Source organism: Aedes albopictus, chromosome 1 (assembly GCF_035046485.1).
Source record: "Aedes albopictus strain Foshan chromosome 1, AalbF5, whole genome shotgun sequence".
NCBI lineage: Eukaryota > Metazoa > Arthropoda > Insecta > Diptera > Culicidae > Aedes > Aedes albopictus.
In genome coordinates this window covers 114244462-114265155 of record NC_085136.1, presented here as the reverse complement: position 1 = coordinate 114265155, position 20694 = coordinate 114244462, and the positions used below count along the sequence as shown (strand labels likewise).

Sequence of the window (20694 nt, the reverse complement as noted above, 5' to 3'; positions counted from 1 at the left end):
AGATTATTTATGGAATTTCTCCCAGGATTTTTCAAGTATTTCTCAAGGGATTCAGGATTCGTTTCATAATATCTTTAAAGATTTCCAGGGATTTTTCACCTGTTTTTTATTTTTTATTTTTTCAAAAGAGTCCTTCAGGTATACCTCCGAGGTGCGTTCTAGAATTCTTTGAGGATTTCTTTCCGAATCCTTTCGAATTCTATCAGAGATGTATCCCGGGATTAGATCATGGATTCTTCGTAGAATTATTTCAATTCATCGTAGGACTTTTCCAAAAATTCCTGTCGGGAGTCCATAAGGGATTTTCCCGGGGTTTCTTCAGAGATTCCTCACATAATTCGAATTTCTAACGGGATTCCTTCAAACATACCACTCTACATTTCTTGAGGGATAATTCCGGGATTTTCTATAGTCTTAGAAAATTCTGCTATTGGCTCTCAGCAAACAGAGGAGAAATCCATCTGGCTTACTCACATCAAATGGCAAGCTTTTTCTGAGCTCCATCTGAAGTCCCCAGAAAGCCACCGAAGACTCCGGAAAACCTTTGGGACCCATGCAAAACCGCCAGAAACCCATTGAAGACTACCTAGAACTTTCCTGAATTCTCTCTGAAGCCCTACATGGCCCTTGCCATCAGAAATGCCATATATACAGAATTTCAGAAGAAATCTGTGAACTTTGTTGGTTTGTGGCCGAGCGGATAATATCATCAAGCATTTAGCTGCGTTTGGTTATTGGTCTACACTGAAATAAATTTTGTTGTCATTTCCATCGAATCCATGGTAGAATTAAGAACTGTACCAACAATTTTCAACCGAATGCAAAATTCTGTTAATTGTACTGAAACATTGTCAATATTACCATGCGTGTATTACTGTTGACTAAAAACATTCTTGGTTCTACTATTTGGGCATTGTAATTTCTACCATGTAGACTTGAATGTTGCGCGTCTTAGATAAACATGGTCAAAAATACAATGTCAAAATAGTAGCATCAAGAATGTTTTTAGTCAATGGTACTTCACGAATGGTAATATTGACAATGTTTCAGTACAATTAACAGAATTTTGCATTCGGTTGAAAATTGTTGGTACAGTTCTTAATTTTACCATGGATTCGGTGGAAACAACAACAAAATTTATTTCAGTGTACCAGGAATGGACTACCAGCTTTGTCGGAAATTGCAACAGATGGCGCTAGTGAGCAGGAGTTTTCAGCTTTGAAAATGTATGGAGAAAATAATAAAAATTAGTATTCTCATTAATTTAAATTGTTTTCGGAAAAAATATTTGGTACAGGTTGTAGGTTATAATATTAGTAATCTGCGTTACCAAATATTTTTTGCCTTAATTTCGAAATATTTGAAATATTTGAAAAAATGTTCAAATCTCCATACATTGTTTCAACCGAAAACTTCTGCCTCTTTTGCCTCGATATTGGTTGCTCTTCCTTTTCCTATACATGGAATCATGAGCATGGTCCACTGCACGAATTTATGCTGGCCTGCTTACTCTCACGCGAAATTTGACGTTTGAGCGGTGCCGACACCGCTCAAACGTCAAATTTCGCGTGAGAGTAAGCAGGCCAGAATAAATTCGTGCAGTGGACCATACATGGAGCCATGTTTACACTGAAATAAATTTTGTTGTTGTTTCCACCGAATCCATGGTAAAATTAAGAACTGTACCAACAATTTTCAACCGAATGCAAAATTCTGTTAATTGTACTGAAACATTGTCAATATTACCATTCGTGAAGTACCATTGACTAAAAACATTCTTGATGCTACTATTTTGACATTGTATTTTTGACCATGTTTATCTAAGACGCGCAACATTCAAGTCTACATGGTAGAAATTACAATGCCCAAATAGTAGAACCAAGAATGTTTTTAGTCAACAGTAATACACGCATGGTAATATTGACAATGTTTCAGTACAATTAACAGAATTTTGCATTCGGTTGAAAATTGTTGGTACAGTTCTTAATTCTACCATGGATTCGATGGAAATGACAACAAAATTTATTTCAGTGTACCAACCCATCTGTCAAATAAACACAAAACAAAAATCGAAAGCAAACTTTGGAACGGCTACGCCAGTTAGAGACGGAAAAATCGAGGAAAAAAAGTAGAAATTTGCTTTAAATGGAGCGAAAACTATACAAACGGTGCGCCCCGGAACGCCGGGCCGCAGAATATTTATCGTCCACGGGGAAATGGCTCTTGCCGGAGCTCTCCATCAGGTTTGTATTTATTACCTAACCTTTGCTAAGTTTGGATGGATTGTCAATATGTTTCTTTTTTTTGTAGAATAAAGCAAAGAAGGAGCTTCTGTAAACAGATGACTTATTTATGTTTGGTCGATCCGAGCGTATTCCTTGGGCCGCTAATGAAGGCTGAATGTTCCGAGAAAATCACCCGCACGACAGCGAGCCTATCGTCGTTAATCAATGAATTCCTGTCGTCCTTGCTGACTTAGTTTGGATCGCATTGCCGTTGTGGTGACCGACGGGACCGACGAGACGGGACGTTACGGACGATGTGCGGACGAAGATTGCCCAAGGTAGGAAAACCTACGTAAAGATGAGAGGGGGCGGGTGTTTGTTTTCTTTCAAGATGGGTTAAAAGTAGATAATCCCAATATAATTGCTCTACCCGATCAAATTACTATTTTCCCTTCCACAACTGTTTAATACACTTCGCTAATACAATGGTCATACAGTTTGATACCTGTTTCTCCAGGCATTCGTCCAAAATGTTTGTCAATTTGAATTGCCCAAAATGCACTCAAATAACGTTTTATTAAATTTTGCTTCCTGAGGGGGTGGTCGTGGGTACCGACTTTTGCCAAAACCCATTTACACTCGATCTGGTATGGTCAGGGCGTTAGCACTGAACACCCAAAATGGTCAAAAATAACGTTTTATTAAATTTTGCCTCCTGAGGGGGTGGTCGTGGGTACCGACTTTTGCCAAAACCCATTTACACTCGATCTGGTATGGTCAGGGCGTTAGCATTGAACACCCAAAATGGTCAAAAATAACGTTTTATTAAATTTTGCCTCCTGAGGGGGTGGTCGTGGGTACCGACTTTTGCCAAAACCCATTTACACTCGATCTGGTATGGTCAGGGCGTTAGCACTGAACACCCAAAATGGTCAAAAATAACGTTTTATTAAATTTTGCCTCCTGAGGGGGTGGTTGTGGGTACCGACTTTTGCCAAAACCCATTTACACTCGATCTGGTATGGTCAGGGCGTTAGCACTGAACACCCAAAATGGTCAAAAATAACGTTTTATTAAATTTTGCCTCCTGAGGGGGTGGTCGTGGGTACCGACTTTTGCCAAAACCCATTTACACTCGATCTGGTATGATCAGGGCGTTAACACTGAACACCCAAAATGGTCAAAAATAACGTTTTATTAAATTTTGCTTCCTGAGGGGGTGGTCGTGGGATTCTGTCAGTAGTACCTGCTGGTATTCCTTCAGGGTTTCCTACCGTAGCTTCTTCAGAGATCCCCTCAGGAATTCCTACAGGGATTCATCCATGAGTTTTCAGATATCCCTTCAGAGATATATCCATGAGTTCCTTCAAGGAATTCTTCGACAGTTGCTCCAGAGAGTTCCTTCAGAGATTCCTTCAGGGGCTAATTCAGCAATTTCTTCAGGACTTTTATCAGGGATTCCTTCAGAAGTTTCTCTTAGGATTCCTTCTGGAGTTTCTTCATTTTTTTTTCTGTAGTTTCATGAGATGAAGTAATCCCACAAGGATTTCTTCCGAAGCTTCTTAGAAGAACCCTGCAAGATTTTTACTCAGGAGTTTTTCCAAGGGTTTCTTTAGGAATCCCTTTTGAAATTCTTTCAGGAACTTCTCCAGGTATCCTTCCAGAAATCTTCTAGGGATCATTCCAATAGTTCCATTATGGTTTCCTGTAGGAATTCGTTTAGGGATTTCTCTAAAGAATCATTGAAGTGATCCTCCAGGAGTTTATTCAGGAATTTCTGTAGGAGTTTCAGGAATCTTGCTAGGAGTTACTTCAGGGGTTCCTTCAAGATTTCCTTTGGGTATTTTCACCTGAACTTTTTTAAAACTTTTTTCTGGAGTTCTTCAGCGATATATCCAGGTCTTCCAAGTTCCGTTTTGAAATTCCTTTAGGGATTTCTACAGGGATACTTCCAGAGATCTTTCAGAAACCCTCTAAGAAGTTCCTTCACGGATTCTTTCTAAGAGTTCCTACATAAGATTTTTTATGGAAGTTCCATACCGCCGTGAATCGCATATCTGTCCCATTTGCATAGGAAATCCAGCAAAGATGAAACTGATATGCGATTCACGGCAGCATAATTCCTGTATGAATTTTTTCAAAGACTCCTTCAGAAGTTCCTTCATTTCTTCTGAAGTTATTTCAGGGTTTTTTTTTCAGAGATTGGATTTCCTTCAATACTACCAAACCGAATGAGCGACATTTTGTCTTTTACTTCCGCTGCTTTTGCCTTGCGTTAAACACAATGTTGGAAGTGGGGCGCTGTATTGTACACCTGATACTCAATACAGCGCGCAACTTCTGACATTGTGTTTAACGCAAGGTAAAAGCAGCGGAAGTAAAAGAAAGAACGTCGCTCATTCGGTTTGGTAGTATTGAAGGACCCAAGTAACCAAAAGTTCAGATAAAAGGGTACTTTATAAGCTAAGCAGCTTGTTCAAGGTTGCTCATTAGCCTTCTAAGCAGCTTCATTTTTAAGTAATTTTGGAACTTGAAAGTTCACATAAGCACGCTGGATAGCCTTCTAAGCAGCTTCTAACAGAACTTTGACAAAATTCATGCAGAAACAAAAATGTGTTTTTCAGATCACAACCCTGTTTGTGGGTTTGTGATTCACGTTTGGAAATTCCTTTTGATAATCATATTTTCATACATGTCGCTGCTATTCTAGATTTGAACTGGATCCTCCTGCGTGATAGCCTACCGACTTACCGCTGCGCTGCTGAAGACACTTGACAAAGTCAAGCTAACTTCACTACTGTACAAATGTGCAAAACTAGCTGCCGACAGAAAATCGATTCAAGTCAGAGTTTAGCTGCTGTCCACTCAATCGCAGCTGTAGTACTGTGGTAGAGCGTAGGGTTCTCACGCAGCGACTATCGGTTCGAATCCGATGAGCAGCAATTTTTTTTTTGCCCAAGCCTAGTATTCATTGATTTGATTAATTCATATTTGTTTTTTATTCGTGTATGCTTCAACAGTTGTTTTCTATAAAAGAAATAAATTTTATCTTCATTGAAACACAATGCTACTAAACTGAACTTCTATGAACTTGAAAGTTCCGACAATGTTCTGAGCAGCATCTTAAGCAGCTTTAAAGTTCCGCGAAGTTCAGATAAAGTTCCGAATGGAACTTTCTGGCTGCTTAAGAGGCTAACAAAGAGCCTTGCCGGAACTTGTGACCGAAGTTCCAGCAAGGCTCATCGTTAGCCTCTTAAGCAGCCAGAAAGTTCCATTTGGAACTTTCTCTGAACTTCGCGGAACTTGAAAGTGCATTTTGTCATGGGAAGTGGAACTTTTGGTTACTTGGGGAAATCAAATCTCTGAAAAAAAAAATCCTTGAACTCCAGAAAAAAAACCCCTGAATTAACTTCAGAAGAAATGAAGGAACTTCTGAAGGAATCTCTGAAAAAACTCATACAGGAATTATAATGGAACGACAGTGCGCAAGACAAGTAAAAGAAAAAATGTCGCTTATTCGTTTTGAAGTGAAAACATAATATTTCTCCCGGAGTATTCTTTAATTTTTTTATCTTGATTACTTTCTGGGGTTCTTTCTAGAGTTTCTCTAGGAATTATTTCTTGAAATATTTTCAGGGACTTCTCCAGGTATTTTTTCAGTGATGTTTCAAAGATCCTTAAAAGAGTTCCTTCAGGGATTCCTCCCAGGAGTTCATTTAGGATTGCCTGCAGGAATTCCTTTAAACATTCCATTGAAGGGTTTCTTCATGAGTTAATTCAGGGATTTTTGCAGACATTCTATCATGATTTTTTTCAGGATTGCTACCAGGAGTTCCATCATAGATTTATCCAAAAGTTCTCTACGGGATTCGTTACTTCAAGGTTTCCTCTAGAAGTTGTTGTAGGGATTCCTTGAAGAATTCCTGTGGGTATTTTTACTGGAACTTCTTCAAAGGTTTCTCCTGAAGTTAGTTCGGAGATTTCTCCAGGAGTTCCAAGGGTTCGTTCAAATATTACGTAACGCGAAACTTTTTTTTTAGGGATTCCTCCAGTAGTTGCTTAACCCTTTGGAGCCGGAGGGGTCATATATGACCCCGGCGATGAAACCGAGCATAACAAACGTGTTCGACACCAGCGAGGTTGCGTCGACAGCGGCGAAACAAATCGGCTCCAAAAGGTTAAGGGACCCTTCAGGGATTCTTTCAGGGGTATCTTCAGGAGTTTTCTCAAGGATTCCTCCATAAATTGATTCTAAAATTCTTTCAGGGATTTCTCCAGGAATCTATCCAGAGATTTTTCAGGGTTCAAAGAGAGTTCTTTAAAGAGTTCCTTCAACGACTTATCCATGAGTTCAATCTGAAATTCTTCCAGGAGTTCCTACAGGGATTCGTCAAGAAATTTCATCAGGGTTTTATCCAGGAAGGATTAAGGAATTCCTTCAGAAATTCCTCCAGATTTTTCTTTATAGATGCCTCTTGGAATCCCTTCAGACATTTCTAAATTCATTGCGAGATTTTTTTTAGGAGTTCTTTTAAGGATACCTTCAGAAATTCCTTCAACGATTTCTCCGAGAGTTCCATCGGAGATGCCACCTGGAGTTCCTACAAGGTTTCAACTATGTTTTCAGATATTTATCCAAGTATTTCTCTAGATATTCCATCACGGATTCTTTTTGAACTTTTACTAGGCAGCGGTAATCAGCAAACTTAAAACAGGAGCTTCGTGGTTTATGAACGGCAGAGTAATTTAATTAGCCACTAAAATAGCACCCAAGTAACACGCATGTTACATGGGGGTTACGGCAACGTAAGTTTTGGTTGTATTCAAATGTACTACTATACAACCAAAATCTGCGCTGCCGTAACTCTTATATGACTAGTGTGCTGCTGTGATGGAAAGTGTTTGCTGAGGTGCTCGCTGAGACATCCAATGGTCTGTGCTACTGTTTTCAGTATTGCACATTGCGTTTACATAGTATGGTATATGGGGGCAAGATGGGTCAGTGCCGTCCAGCGTACAATATATTTTTTTAATCTTTCAATAATTTTCCCAGATCAACGACGTGGATCCAAGGAAAAGTGTTATATTTATTTGAAAATTCTCTACGATCCTTGAACAGAAAAAAAATAAATATACTCCTTATGCTATACATCCATATAACAACGTGTAATGTGTAGGCGGGGCCAGATGGGTCACCCTTAATTTTCGGCATGTTTGCATAGTTTATGAAAATGTTTTATTTTCCACCGAAAGCCTATTCCGTGACCTACATTATCGAAGCGATTAGAGAACTGAAAATTTGTGTATTTACTTAAAATTAATATTTTCTTGCAAAAACATTATAATTTTCTGTTAACTGACCCATCTTGCCCCCGTAAAAATAAGGTGGGGCAAGATGGGTCATGTTTAGAAAATTGCTTGTCGAGAACCAGTTCTTAAACTTCATGATCTTTCTATCATCTTATATCATAGCTGACTAGTGTATCTGAAAGTCGTAATAGAAAACAGAGAAATGCGATATATTTAGCAAGTTATATGGATCTTTTTCTTCGGTGACCCATCTTGCCCCCCTTACTATGCTAACAGGTACCCTGGCAAATCTCAATAAGATGAATAAAAATGTATAGCCATATTTAACTAAAGAACCGGTGAAATGTTGAGGATACGTTCTTGATTAACTTATTATTTTTTTAAAATTCTTGCAGTTTCTTATGACAATCAATACTAATCCACCCACATGGCGAACATTATCATGGACAACCCCTTCCTGGCAACCTAGAGGATTGGACAAGTTTGACAGGATCCATATTTTGGTGCTATAATTGATATGTTAATAAGTAATAAAAAGAAACTTGGGGGGGGGGGGGTGTTCTGGTGGGCTCTATTAAAATTTCCGAAAATCCACAGGGTAGGTTCACAAACACTTCCAGAGATCAAAATTTTCACTGATTTATAAGACATGCTTGCAATTAATTTTAGGTAAAAAATTGAGAGATGACACATGTCTATTTTTTTTTCAAACATATTCTTTCTCCCTAAACTTTGAAAAAGCGAATTAGTGAATCTTGCGTTCATGACAAACAAAACTGGTTCTATCATTCACTAATCTACCATAGATATAATTACGAGGTGACGCATAACATGTATTGTTTAACCATATTTTTTCTCCTTAAACGTTGAAATTGTTTTTCAGTGATTTTTGTATACAATCTCTAATTCAAAACTGGTTCACCAAGTTTTCGCAAGGTGCGAGGTAACGCATTACAGGTCTTGTTCAACTATATTCCTTGTCCCCAAACTTTGAACTTGTATTTCAGTGATTTCTATATATAATCTCAAATTTAAAACTGGTTCACCAAGTTCTCCCAAGGTGCGAGGTGACGCACTACAGGTCTTGTTTAACCAAATTTCTTGTCCCTAAACTTTGAACTTGTATTTCAGTAATTTCTGTATATAATCTCAAATTTAATACTGGTTCACCAAGTTCTCCCAAGGTGCGATGTGACGCACTACAGGTCTTGTTTAACCAAATTCATTGTCCTTAAACTTTGAACTTGTATTTCAGTGATTTCTATATATAATCTCAAATTTAAAACTGGTTCACCAAGTTCTCCCAAGGTGCGATGTGACGCACTACAGGTCTTGTTTAACCAAATTCATTGTCCTTAAACTTTGAACTTGTATTTCAGTGATTTCTATATATAATCTCAAATTTAAAACTGGTTCACCAAGTTCTCCCGAGGTGCGATGTGACGCACTACAGGTCTTGTTTAACCATATTCTTTCTCCCTACGCTTTAAAATCCTTTTTCAGTATATTTTGTATTCAATCTCAAATTTAAAACTGGTTCACCACGTTCTCCCAAGGTGCGATGTGACGCACTACAGGTCTTGTTTAACCAAATTCCTTGTCCCTAAACTCTGAACTTGTATTTCAGTGATTTCTGTATTTAATTCCAAATTTAAAACTGGTTCACCAAGTTCTCCCAAGGTGCGATGTGACGCACTACAGGTCTTGTTTAACCAAATCCCTTGTCCCTAAACTTTTAACTTGTATTTCAGTGATTTCTGTATTTAATTCCAAATTTAAAACTGGTTCACCAAGTTCTCCCAAGGTGCGAGGTGACGCACTACAGGTCTTGTTTAACAAAATTCATTGTCCTTAAACTTTGAACTTGTATTTCAGTGATTTCTATATATAATCTCAAATTTAAAACTGGTTCACCAAGTTCTCCCAAGGTGCGATGTGACGCACTACAGGTCTTGTTTAACCAAATTCATTGTCCTTAAACTTTGAACTTGTATTTCAGTGATTTCTATATATAATCTCAAATTTAAAACTGGTTCACCAAGTTCTCCCGAGGTGCGATGTGACGCACTACAGGTCTTGTTTAACCATATTCTTTCTCCCTACGCTTTAAAATCCTTTTTCAGTATATTTTGTATTCAATCTCAAATTTAAAACTGGTTCACCACGTTCTCCCAAGGTGCGATGTGACGCACTACAGGTCTTGTTTAACCAAATTCCTTGTCCCTAAACTCTGAACTTGTATTTCAGTGATTTCTGTATTTAATTCCAAATTTAAAACTGGTTCACCAAGTTCTCCCAAGGTGCGATGTGACGCACTACAGGTCTTGTTTAACCAAATCCCTTGTCCCTAAACTTTTAACTTGTATTTCAGTGATTTCTGTATTTAATTCCAAATTTAAAACTGGTTCACCAAGTTCTCCCAAGGTGCGAGGTGACGCACTACAGGTCTTGTTTAACCAAATTCCTTGTCCCTAAACTCTGAACTTGTATTTCAGTGATTTCTGTATTTAATTCCAAATTTAAAACTGGTTCACCAAGTTCGCCCAAGGTGCGAGGTGACGCACTACAGGTCTTGTTTAACCAAATCCCTTGTGTCAATTTCTTGATTTTGCTTTGGCTGACCAAGCCATGTGGGAAATTACACTGTTGAAAATGCTTTGACATCCATGTGCACAACAGAACACGTGCTCGATGAACAAATTGAGATTTGAAATTATGAAAAGAAATCCACGTACTCCGGTGAGACTCGAACTCACGACTCCCAATTCGCTAGACGGGCGCTTCTATTCCGACTCCGTAGCTTGAAGGAATAGAAGCGCCCGTCTAGCGAATTGGGAGTCGTGAGTTCGAGTCTCACCGGAGTACGTGGATTTCTTTTCATAATTTCAAATCTCAATTTGTTCATCGAGCACGTGTTCTGTTGTGCACATGGATGTCAAAGCATTTTCAACAGTGCAAATCCCTTGTCCCTAAACTTTGAACTTGTATTTCAGTGATTTCTATATATAATCTCAAATTTAAAACTGGTTCACCAAGTTCTCCCGAGGTGCGATGTGACGCACTACAGGTCTTGTTTAACCAAATTCCTTGTCCCTAAACTCTGAACTTGTATTTCAGTGATTTCTGTATTTAATTCCAAATTTAAAACTGGTTCACCAAGTTCTCCCAAGGTGCGATGTGACGCACTACAGGTCTTGTTTAACCAAATTCATTGTCCTTAAACTTTGAACTTGTATTTCAGTGATTTCTATATATAATCTCAAATTTAAAACTGGTTCACCAAGTTCTCCCAAGGTGCGATGTGACGCACTACAGGTCTTGTTTAACCAAATTCCTTGTCCCTAAACTCTGAACTTGTATTTCAGTGATTTCTGTATTTAATTCCAAATTTAAAACTGGTTCACCAAGTTCTCCCAAGGTGCGAGGTGATGCATTACAGATCTTGTTTAACCAAATTCCCTGTCCCTAAACTCTGAACTTGTATTTCAGTGATTTCTGTATTTAATTCCAAATTTAAAACTGGTTCACCGAGTTCTCCCAAGGTGCGATGTGACGCACTACAGGTCTTGTTTAACCAAATTCATTGTCCTTAAACTTTGAACTTGTATTTCAGTGATTTCTATATATAATCTCAAATTTAAAACTGGTTCACCAAGTTCTCCCGAGGTGCGATGTGACGCACTACAGGTCTTGTTTAACCATATTCTTTCTCCCTACGATTTAAAATCCTTTTTCAGTATATTTTGTATTCAATCTCAAATTTAAAACTGGTTCACCAAGTTCTCCCAAGGTGCGAGGTGACGCACTACAGATCTTGTTTAACCATATTCTTTCTCCCTACGCTTTAAAATCCTTTTTCAGTATATTTTGTATTCAATCTCAAATTTAAAACTGGTTCACCACGTTCTCCCAAGGTGCGATGTGACGCACTACAGGTCTTGTTTAACCAAATTCATTGTCCTTAAACTTTGAACTTGTATTTCAGTGATTTCTATATATAATCTCAAATTTAAAACTGGTTCACCAAGTTCTCCCAAGGTGCGATGTGACGCACTACAGGTCTTGTTTAACCAAATCGCTTGTCCCTAAACTTTTAACTTGTATTTCAGTGATTTCTGTATTTAATTCCAAATTTAAAACTGGTTCACCAAGTTCTCCCAAGGTGCGATGTGACGCACTACAGGTCTTGTTTAACCAAATTCATTGAGCATGAGCATGAGCATGAGCATAGATGACCGCACAATTCGTAGTTGCTACTCCGTGATTGACCAGAGCAATCGAAATTGCACAAGGAACCAATGAATAGGGCTTTTGACTAGCTTACTATTCTCAATGTACACAGGTCGAGAGCTCTCAACTTTAATAAGGTCAATAACGGCGCCGGCCACGTCCTTACGGTCATCGAGGATGGAAGGGAATGTTAGTAAGACAAACGTTGTTAAAAAGACCGCGAATCGCTGCATCTCCACGTTTGTCTCAGGAAGGAATTTTTTGTTAGTAGGGTAAGGTACATTGTCAGTCCGGGAGTCACCTATGGTTGGTGATATGATTTGACAATGGATCAATATACACAAACCGCCGTTAACAACCGACCACTTTTCGACGCAAGAACTAGCCAAAAAGAAAATTCTATCGCACGTCTCCACTCCACTAGGGAGCAGAAACCTTTAGTCTATTCCACACAGAAATACACTGAACGCGACTCACTTGTCGGCGCCCGGATTTTTTTCTCGACCGGCGAACCCGAACTAACATTTTTCACTCTTTTGTGTAAATGCAAAAAATGAAAGAAAATATTTATTATCAACTAAAAGTGTATTGGAAACTAGCGCCGAAGGGAAGCGAAAAATTCGGAACCGACTCAACCACGGCGCGCGCACACTCGTCCCGTCGTCGGAGCCCCGCAGAGAGAAGAGAAAAAAAAAAAACAAATCGCAAAAATCTAGCAAAGCGAGCGCGCGAAACTTTGCTGCTGCCGAACTACCGCACACTGACACTACTGACTGCTTGGCTTCCCGTCGTCGGTGCCCCGCAGAGAAGAAAAACAAATCGCAAAAATCTAGCAAAGCGAGCGCGCGAAGCTTTGCTGCTGCCGAACTACCGCACACTACTCTCTTGTAAAAAAGCCCAGGTCTTGTTTAACCAAATTCATTGTCCTTAAACTTTGAACTTGTATTTCAGTGATTTCTATATATAATCTCAAATTTAAAACTGGTTCACCAAGTTCTCCCAAGGTGCGAGGTGACGCACTACAGGTCTTGTTTAACCAAATTCATTGTCCTTAAACTTTGAACTTGTATTTCAGTGATTTCTATATATAATCTCAAATTTAAAACTGGTTCACCAAGTTCTCCCAAGGTGCGATGTGACGCACTACAGGTCTTGTTTAACCAAATCGCTTGTCCCTAAACTTTTAACTTGTATTTCAGTGATTTCTGTATTTAATTCCAAATTTAAAACTGGTTCACCAAGTTCTCCCAAGGTGCGATGTGACGCACTACAGGTCTTGTTTAACCAAATCCCTTGTCCCTAAACTTTCAACTTGTATTTCAGTGATTTCTGTATTTAATTCCAAATTTAAAACTGGTTCACCAAGTTCTCCCAAGGTGCGAGGTGACGCACTACAGGTCTTGTTTAACCAAATTCCTTGTCCCTAAACTCTGAACTTGTATTTCAGTGATTTCTGTATTTAATTCCAAATTTAAAACTGGTTCACCAAGTTCTCCCAAGGTGCGATGTGACGCACTACAGGTCTTGTTTAACCAAATTCATTGTCCTTAAACTTTGAACTTGTATTTCAGTGATTTCTATATATAATCTCAAATTTAAAACTGGTTCACCAAGTTCTCAGTTCAGAAAAAGAAAGAATGATAAAGAACATTAGGGATATGTTCATAGATTTTGATTTGGTCGATAATTTCTCATCTATTTTGTTTCCATATCGTTGCATCGGTGACCATTTTCATCGCCTTTCTAGTTTTTGTTAGGGCCAGCTCGCGTTTTTTCGTCATGTCCTCTTTGCCGGTTGGCGACGTTCGGGATGTAAGTAGAAAAGCATGCATTTAATATGATTAGTACGACAGTAATTGTGATTGCTCAGTGCTTCCAGCCCATTTGTCCGCAGTACATATCAGGCATCCCGTTTTAACAAGTCCTACACAGAATTAGAAACCCGGATCTTGTTTAACCAAATTCCTTGTCCCTAAACTCTGAACTTGTATTTCAGTGATTTCTGTATTTAATTCCAAATTTAAAACTGGTTCACCAAGTTCTCCCAAGGTGCGATGTGACGCACTACAGGTCTTGTTTAACCAAATTCATTGTCCTTAAACTTTGAACTTGTATTTCAGTGATTTCTATATATAATCTCAAATTTAAAACTGGTTCACCAAGTTCTCCCAAGGTGCGATGTGACGCACTACAGGTCTTGTTTAACCAAATTCATTGTCCTTAAACTTTGAACTTGTATTTCAGTGATTTCTATATATAATCTCAAATTTAAAACTGGTTCACCAAGTTCTCCCAAGGTGCGATGTGACGCACTACAGGTCTTGTTTAACCAAATCCCTTGTCCCTAAACTTTTAACTTGTATTTCAGTGATTTCTATATATAATCTCAAATTTAAAATTGGTTCACCAAGTTCTCCCGAGGTGCGAGGTGACGCACTACAGGTCTTGTTTAACCATATTCTTTCTCCCTACGCTTTAAAATCCTTTTTCAGTATATTTTGTATTCAATCTCAAATTTAAAACTGGTTCACCAAGTTCTCCCGAGGTGCGATGTGACGCACTACAGGTCTTTTTTAACCATATTCTTTCTCCCTACGCTTTAAAATCCTTTTTCAGTATATTTTGTATTCAATCTCAAATTTAAAACTGGTTCACCACGTTCTCCCAAGGTGCGATGTGACGCACTACAGGTCTTGTTTAACCAAATTCATTGTCCTTAAACTTTGAACTTGTATTTCAGTGATTTCTATATATAATCTCAAATTTAAAACTGGTTCACCAAGTTCTCCCAAGGTGCGAGGTGACGCACTACAGGTCTTGTTTAACCAAATCCCTTGTCCCTAAACTTTTAACTTGTATTTCAGTGATTTCTGTATTTAATTCCAAATTTAAAACTGGTTCACCAAGTTCTCCCGAGGTGCGAGGTGACGCACTACAGGTCTTGTTTAACCATATTCTTTCTCCCTACGCTTTAAAATCCTTTTTCAGTATATTTTGTATTCAATCTCAAATTTAAAACTTGTTCACCAAGTTCTCCCAAGGTGCGATGTGACGCACTACAGGTCTTGTTTAACCAAATTCATTGTCCTTAAACTTTGAACTTGTATTTTAGTGATTTCTATATATAATCTCAAATTTAAAACTGGTTCACCAAGTTCTCCCAAGGTGCGAGGTGACGCACTACAGGTCTTGTTTAACCAAATTCCTTGTCCCTAAACTCTGAACTTGTATTTCAGTGATTTCTGTATTTAATTCCAAATTTAAAACTGGTTCACCAAGTTCTCCCAAGGTGCGATGTGACGCACTACAGGTCTTGTTTAACCAAATTCATTGTCCTTAAACTTTGAACTTGTATTTCAGTGATTTCTATATATAATCTCAAATTTAAAACTGGTTCACCAAGTTCTCCCAAGGTGCGATGTGACGCACTACAGGTCTTGTTTAACCAAATCCCTTGTCCCTAAACTTTTAACTTGTATTTCAGTGATTTCTGTATTTAATTCCAAATTTAAAACTGGTTCACCAAGTTCTCCCGAGGTGCGAGGTGACGCACTACAGGTCTTGTTTAACCATATTCTTTCTCCCTACGCTTTAAAATCCTTTTTCAGTATATTTTGTATTCAATCTCAAATTTAAAACTTGTTCACCAAGTTCTCCCGAGGTGCGATGTGACGCACTACAGGTCTTGTTTAACCATATTCTTTCTCCCTACGCTTTAAAATCCTTTTTCAGTATATTTTGTATTCAATCTCAAATTTAAAACTGGTTCACCAAGTTCTCCCAAGGTGCGATGTGACGCACTACAGGTCTTGTTTAACCAAATTCATTGTCCTTAAACTTTGAACTTGTATTTCAGTGATTTCTATATATAATCTCAAATTTAAAACTGGTTCACCAAGTTCTCCCAAGGTGCGATGTGACGCACTACAGGTCTTGTTTAACCAAATTCATTGTCCTTAAACTTTTAACTTGTATTTCAGTGATTTCTGTATTTAATTATAAATTTAAAACTGGTTCACCAAGTTCTCCCAAGGTGCGATGTGACGCACTACAGGTCTTGTTTAACCAAATCCCTTGTCCCTAAACTTTTAACTTGTATTTCAGTGATTTCTGTATTTAATTCCAAATTTAAAACTGGTTCACCAAGTTCTCCCGAGGTGCGAGGTGACGCACTACAGGTCTTGTTTAACCATATTCTTTCTCCCTACGCTTTAAAATCCTTTTTCAGTATATTTTGTATTCAATCTCAAATTTAAAACTTGTTCACCAAGTTCTCCCGAGGTGCGATGTGACGCACTACAGGTCTTGTTTAACCATATTCTTTCTCCCTACGCTTTAAAATCCTTTTTCAGTATATTTTGTATTCAATCTCAAATTTAAAACTTGTTCACCAAGTTCTCCCAAGGTGCGATGTGACGCACTACAGGTCTTGTTTAACCAAATTCATTGTCCTTAAACTTTGAACTTGTATTTCAGTGATTTCTATATATAATCTCAAATTTAAAACTGGTTCACCAAGTTCTCCCAAGGTGCGATGTGACGCACTTTAGGTCTTGTTTAACCAAATTCATTGTCCTTAAACTTTGAACTTGTATTTCAGTGATTTCTATATATAATCTCAAATTTAAAACTGGTTCACCAAGTTCTCCCAAGGTGCGATGTGACGCACTACAGGTCTTGTTTAACCAAATCCCTTGTCCCTAAACTTTTAACTTGTATTTCAGTGATTTCTGTATTTAATTCCAAATTTAAAACTGGTTCACCAAGTTCTCCCAAGGTGCGAGGTGACGCACTACAGGTCTTGTTTAACCAAATCCCTTGTCCCTAAACTTTTAACTTGTATTTCAGTGATTTCTGTATTTAATTCCAAATTTAAAACTGGTTCACCAAGTTCTCCCGAGGTGCGAGGTGACGCACTACAGGTCTTGTTTAACCATATTCTTTCTCCCTACGCTTTAAAATCCTTTTTCAGTATATTTTGTATTCAATCTCAAATTTAAAACTTGTTCACCAAGTTCTCCCAAGGTGCGATGTGACGCACTACAGGTCTTGTTTAACCAAATTCATTGTCCTTAAACTTTGAACTTGTATTTCAGTGATTTCTATATATAATCTCAAATTTAAAACTGGTTCACCAAGTTCTCCCAAGGTGCGATGTGACGCACTACAGGTCTTGTTTAACCAAATCCCTTGTCCCTAAACTTTTAACTTGTATTTCAGTGATTTCTGTATTTAATTCCAAATTTAAAACTGGTTCACCAAGTTCTCCCGAGGTGCGAGGTGACGCACTACAGGTCTTGTTTAACCATATTCTTTCTCCCTACGCTTTAAAATCCTTTTTCAGTATATTTTGTATTCAATCTCAAATTTAAAACTTGTTCACCAAGTTCTCCCGAGGTGCGATGTGACGCACTACAGGTCTTGTTTAACCATATTCTTTCTCCCTACGCTTTAAAATCCTTTTTCAGTATATTTTGTATTCAATCTCAAATTTAAAACTGGTTCACCAAGTTCTCCCAAGGTGCGATGTGACGCACTACAGGTCTTGTTTAACCAAATTCATTGTCCTTAAACTTTGAACTTGTATTTCAGTGATTTCTATATATAATCTCAAATTTAAAACTGGTTCACCAAGTTCTCCCAAGGTGCGATGTGACGCACTACAGGTCTTGTTTAACCAAATTCATTGTCCTTAAACTTTTAACTTGTATTTCAGTGATTTCTGTATTTAATTATAAATTTAAAACTGGTTCACAAAGTTCTCCCAAGGTGCGATGTGACGCACTACAGGTCTTGTTTAACCAAATCCCTTGTCCCTAAACTTTTAACTTGTATTTCAGTGATTTCTGTATTTAATTCCAAATTTAAAACTGGTTCACCAAGTTCTCCCGAGGTGCGAGGTGACGCACTACAGGTCTTGTTTAACCATATTCTTTCTCCCTACGCTTTAAAATCCTTTTTCAGTATATTTTGTATTCAATCTCAAATTTAAAACTTGTTCACCAAGTTCTCCCGAGGTGCGATGTGACGCACTACAGGTCTTGTTTAACCATATTCTTTCTCCCTACGCTTTAAAATCCTTTTTCAGTATATTTTGTATTCAATCTCAAATTTAAAACTTGTTCACCAAGTTCTCCCAAGGTGCGATGTGACGCACTACAGGTCTTGTTTAACCAAATTCATTGTCCTTAAACTTTGAACTTGTATTTCAGTGATTTCTATATATAATCTCAAATTTAAAACTGGTTCACCAAGTTCTCCCAAGGTGCGATGTGACGCACTTTAGGTCTTGTTTAACCAAATTCATTGTCCTTAAACTTTGAACTTGTATTTCAGTGATTTCTATATATAATCTCAAATTTAAAACTGGTTCACCAAGTTCTCCCAAGGTGCGATGTGACGCACTACAGGTCTTGTTTAACCAAATCCCTTGTCCCTAAACTTTTAACTTGTATTTCAGTGATTTCTGTATTTAATTCCAAATTTAAAACTGGTTCACCAAGTTCTCCCAAGGTGCGAGGTGACGCACTACAGGTCTTGTTTAACCAAATCCCTTGTCCCTAAACTTTTAACTTGTATTTCAGTGATTTCTGTATTTAATTCCAAATTTAAAACTGGTTCACCAAGTTCTCCCGAGGTGCGAGGTGACGCACTACAGGTCTTGTTTAACCATATTCTTTCTCCCTACGCTTTAAAATCCTTTTTCAGTATATTTTGTATTCAATCTCAAATTTAAAACTTGTTCACCAAGTTCTCCCGAGGTGCGATGTGACGCACTACAGGTCTTGTTTAACCATATTCTTTCTCCCTACGCTTTAAAATCCTTTTTCAGTATATTTTGTATTCAATCTCAAATTTAAAACTTGTTCACCAAGTTCTCCCAAGGTGCGATGTGACGCACTACAGGTCTTGTTTAACCAAATTCATTGTCCTTAAACTTTGAACTTGTATTTCAGTGATTTCTATATATAATCTCAAATTTAAAACTGGTTCACCAAGTTCTCCCAAGGTGCGATGTGACGCACTACAGGTCTTGTTTAACCAAATCCCTTGTCCCTAAACTTTTAACTTGTATTTCAGTGATTTCTGTATTTAATTCCAAATTTAAAACTGGTTCACCAAGTTCTCCCAAGGTGCGATGTGACGCACTACAGGTCTTGTTTAACCAAATTCATTGTCCTTAAACTTTGAACTTGTATTTCAGTGATTTCTATATATAATCTCAAATTTAAAACTGGTTCACCAAGTTCTCCCAAGGTGCGATGTGACGCACTACAGGTCTTGTTTAACCAAATCCCTTGTCCCTAAACTTTTAACTTGTATTTCAGTGATTTCTGTATTTAATTCCAAATTTAAAACTGGTTCACCAAGTTCTCCCAAGGTGCGATGTGACGCACTACAGGTCTTGTTTAACCAAATTCATTGTCCTTAAACTTTGAACTTGTATTTCAGTGATTTCTATATATAATCTCAAATTTAAAACTGGTTCACCAAGTTCTCCCAAGGTGCGATGTGACGCACTACAGGTCTTGTTTAACCAAATCCCTTGTCCCTAAACTTTTAACTTGTATTTCAGTGATTTCTGTATTTAATTCCAAATTTAAAACTGGTTCACCAAGTTCTCCCTAGGTGCGATGTGACGCACTACAGGTCTTGTTTAACCAAATTCATTGTCCTTAAACTTTGAACTTGTATTTCAGTGATTTCTATATATAATCTCAAATTTAAAACTGGTTCACCAAGTTCTCCCAAGGTGCGATGTGACGCACTACAGGTCTTGTTTAACCAAATTCATTGTCCTTAAACTTTGAACTTGTATTTCAGTGATTTCTATATATAATCTCAAATTTAAAACTGGTTCACCAAGTTCTCCCAAGGTGCGATGTGACGCACTACAGGTCTTGTTTAACCAAATCCCTTGTCCCTAAACTTTTAACTTGTATTTCAGTGATTTCTATATATATGTAGGGGCCTACACTGAATAAACACTTTACCTTTAACATAAATAACCTTGACTTTCAATACAAGCATACCTGTCACGAGCTAACTAACCTTAACCGAACTGACAGGAGGGGGATTGTGTTTTAGCGACTGCGAGTGATAGGACACGCGAAGGTTGGTGGCTGAGATTCGACGGCTGTTATCGGGACGAACGACGAGGAACCGGATCACTCCCCGGATCACTCCCCTACATCTGGCGACTGCGGATAAAAGGTAAATTTGATAATTTGTTAAATTTGAGAAATCGGCCTACGGTTCAATTCCCGAATCTGGAAAATAAAGTGCACTACGAGCACGACTGCGACCTCTTCCTGTTCAGCAAGATGGCGGTGCGAAAATATAGCTGAATGAGTGCAGCGTTGAAACCGACCTGGCAGTTGGACTTTTTGTTTCCAATTGGAAGTTAGAATAGGATGCAGATGTGCAATTGGAATAATTGAAAGTAAACAACGATGAAAAAATAATGTGGGAAAAAAAACTTATTATAAAGGTGTTTAAGAGCAGAGGGTTTTTGATAATGTTGCGTATGGCGAAACTGCTATGAAACGGTGTCTTAGTGCGCGAGGGCCTAAGATTAATTGTTGAAGGAGTGTTTATGAGGGTGTGCTTATCCTAGTAGTCGATAATTCTAGTGCGCGAGGGCCTAGAATCTTGAAATATAATCTTAATGCGCGGGGGCTTAAGATGAGTCCCTAGTGTGCGAGGACCTAGGTAGTTCTAGTGCGCGAGGGCCTAGAATGGGTAAAACGTCTTATTGTACGATTCTTTTTAAAGGAAGAATGTTATGTTTGCCATATGGTATTGTCGGAAATAGTTACATGATAAAAGAGTGCTCGATTAGTCTGAGAGGTCATGAATAATGTAGACTAGGTACTGTATATGTAATGAAAATTCAAAAAAGAGGGTGGTGACTGAATATGGCTGGTAT

The 20694-nt window shown here is 38.1% G+C and overlaps 1 protein-coding gene and 1 long non-coding RNA gene across 3 annotated transcripts in view; both read left to right on the top strand.

Moving 5' to 3' along the window:
* Positions 1-20694, top strand: part of LOC115256094 (corticotropin-releasing factor-binding protein) — a 159918-nt gene that overhangs the window by 106785 nt on the left and 32439 nt on the right. The window lies entirely within an intron of this gene.
* Positions 2070-8051, top strand: LOC134285527 (uncharacterized). Its single transcript, XR_009996450.1, has 3 exons — positions 2070-2243; positions 2311-2563; positions 7931-8051. It is a non-coding gene; the product is annotated as an uncharacterized LOC134285527 (long non-coding RNA).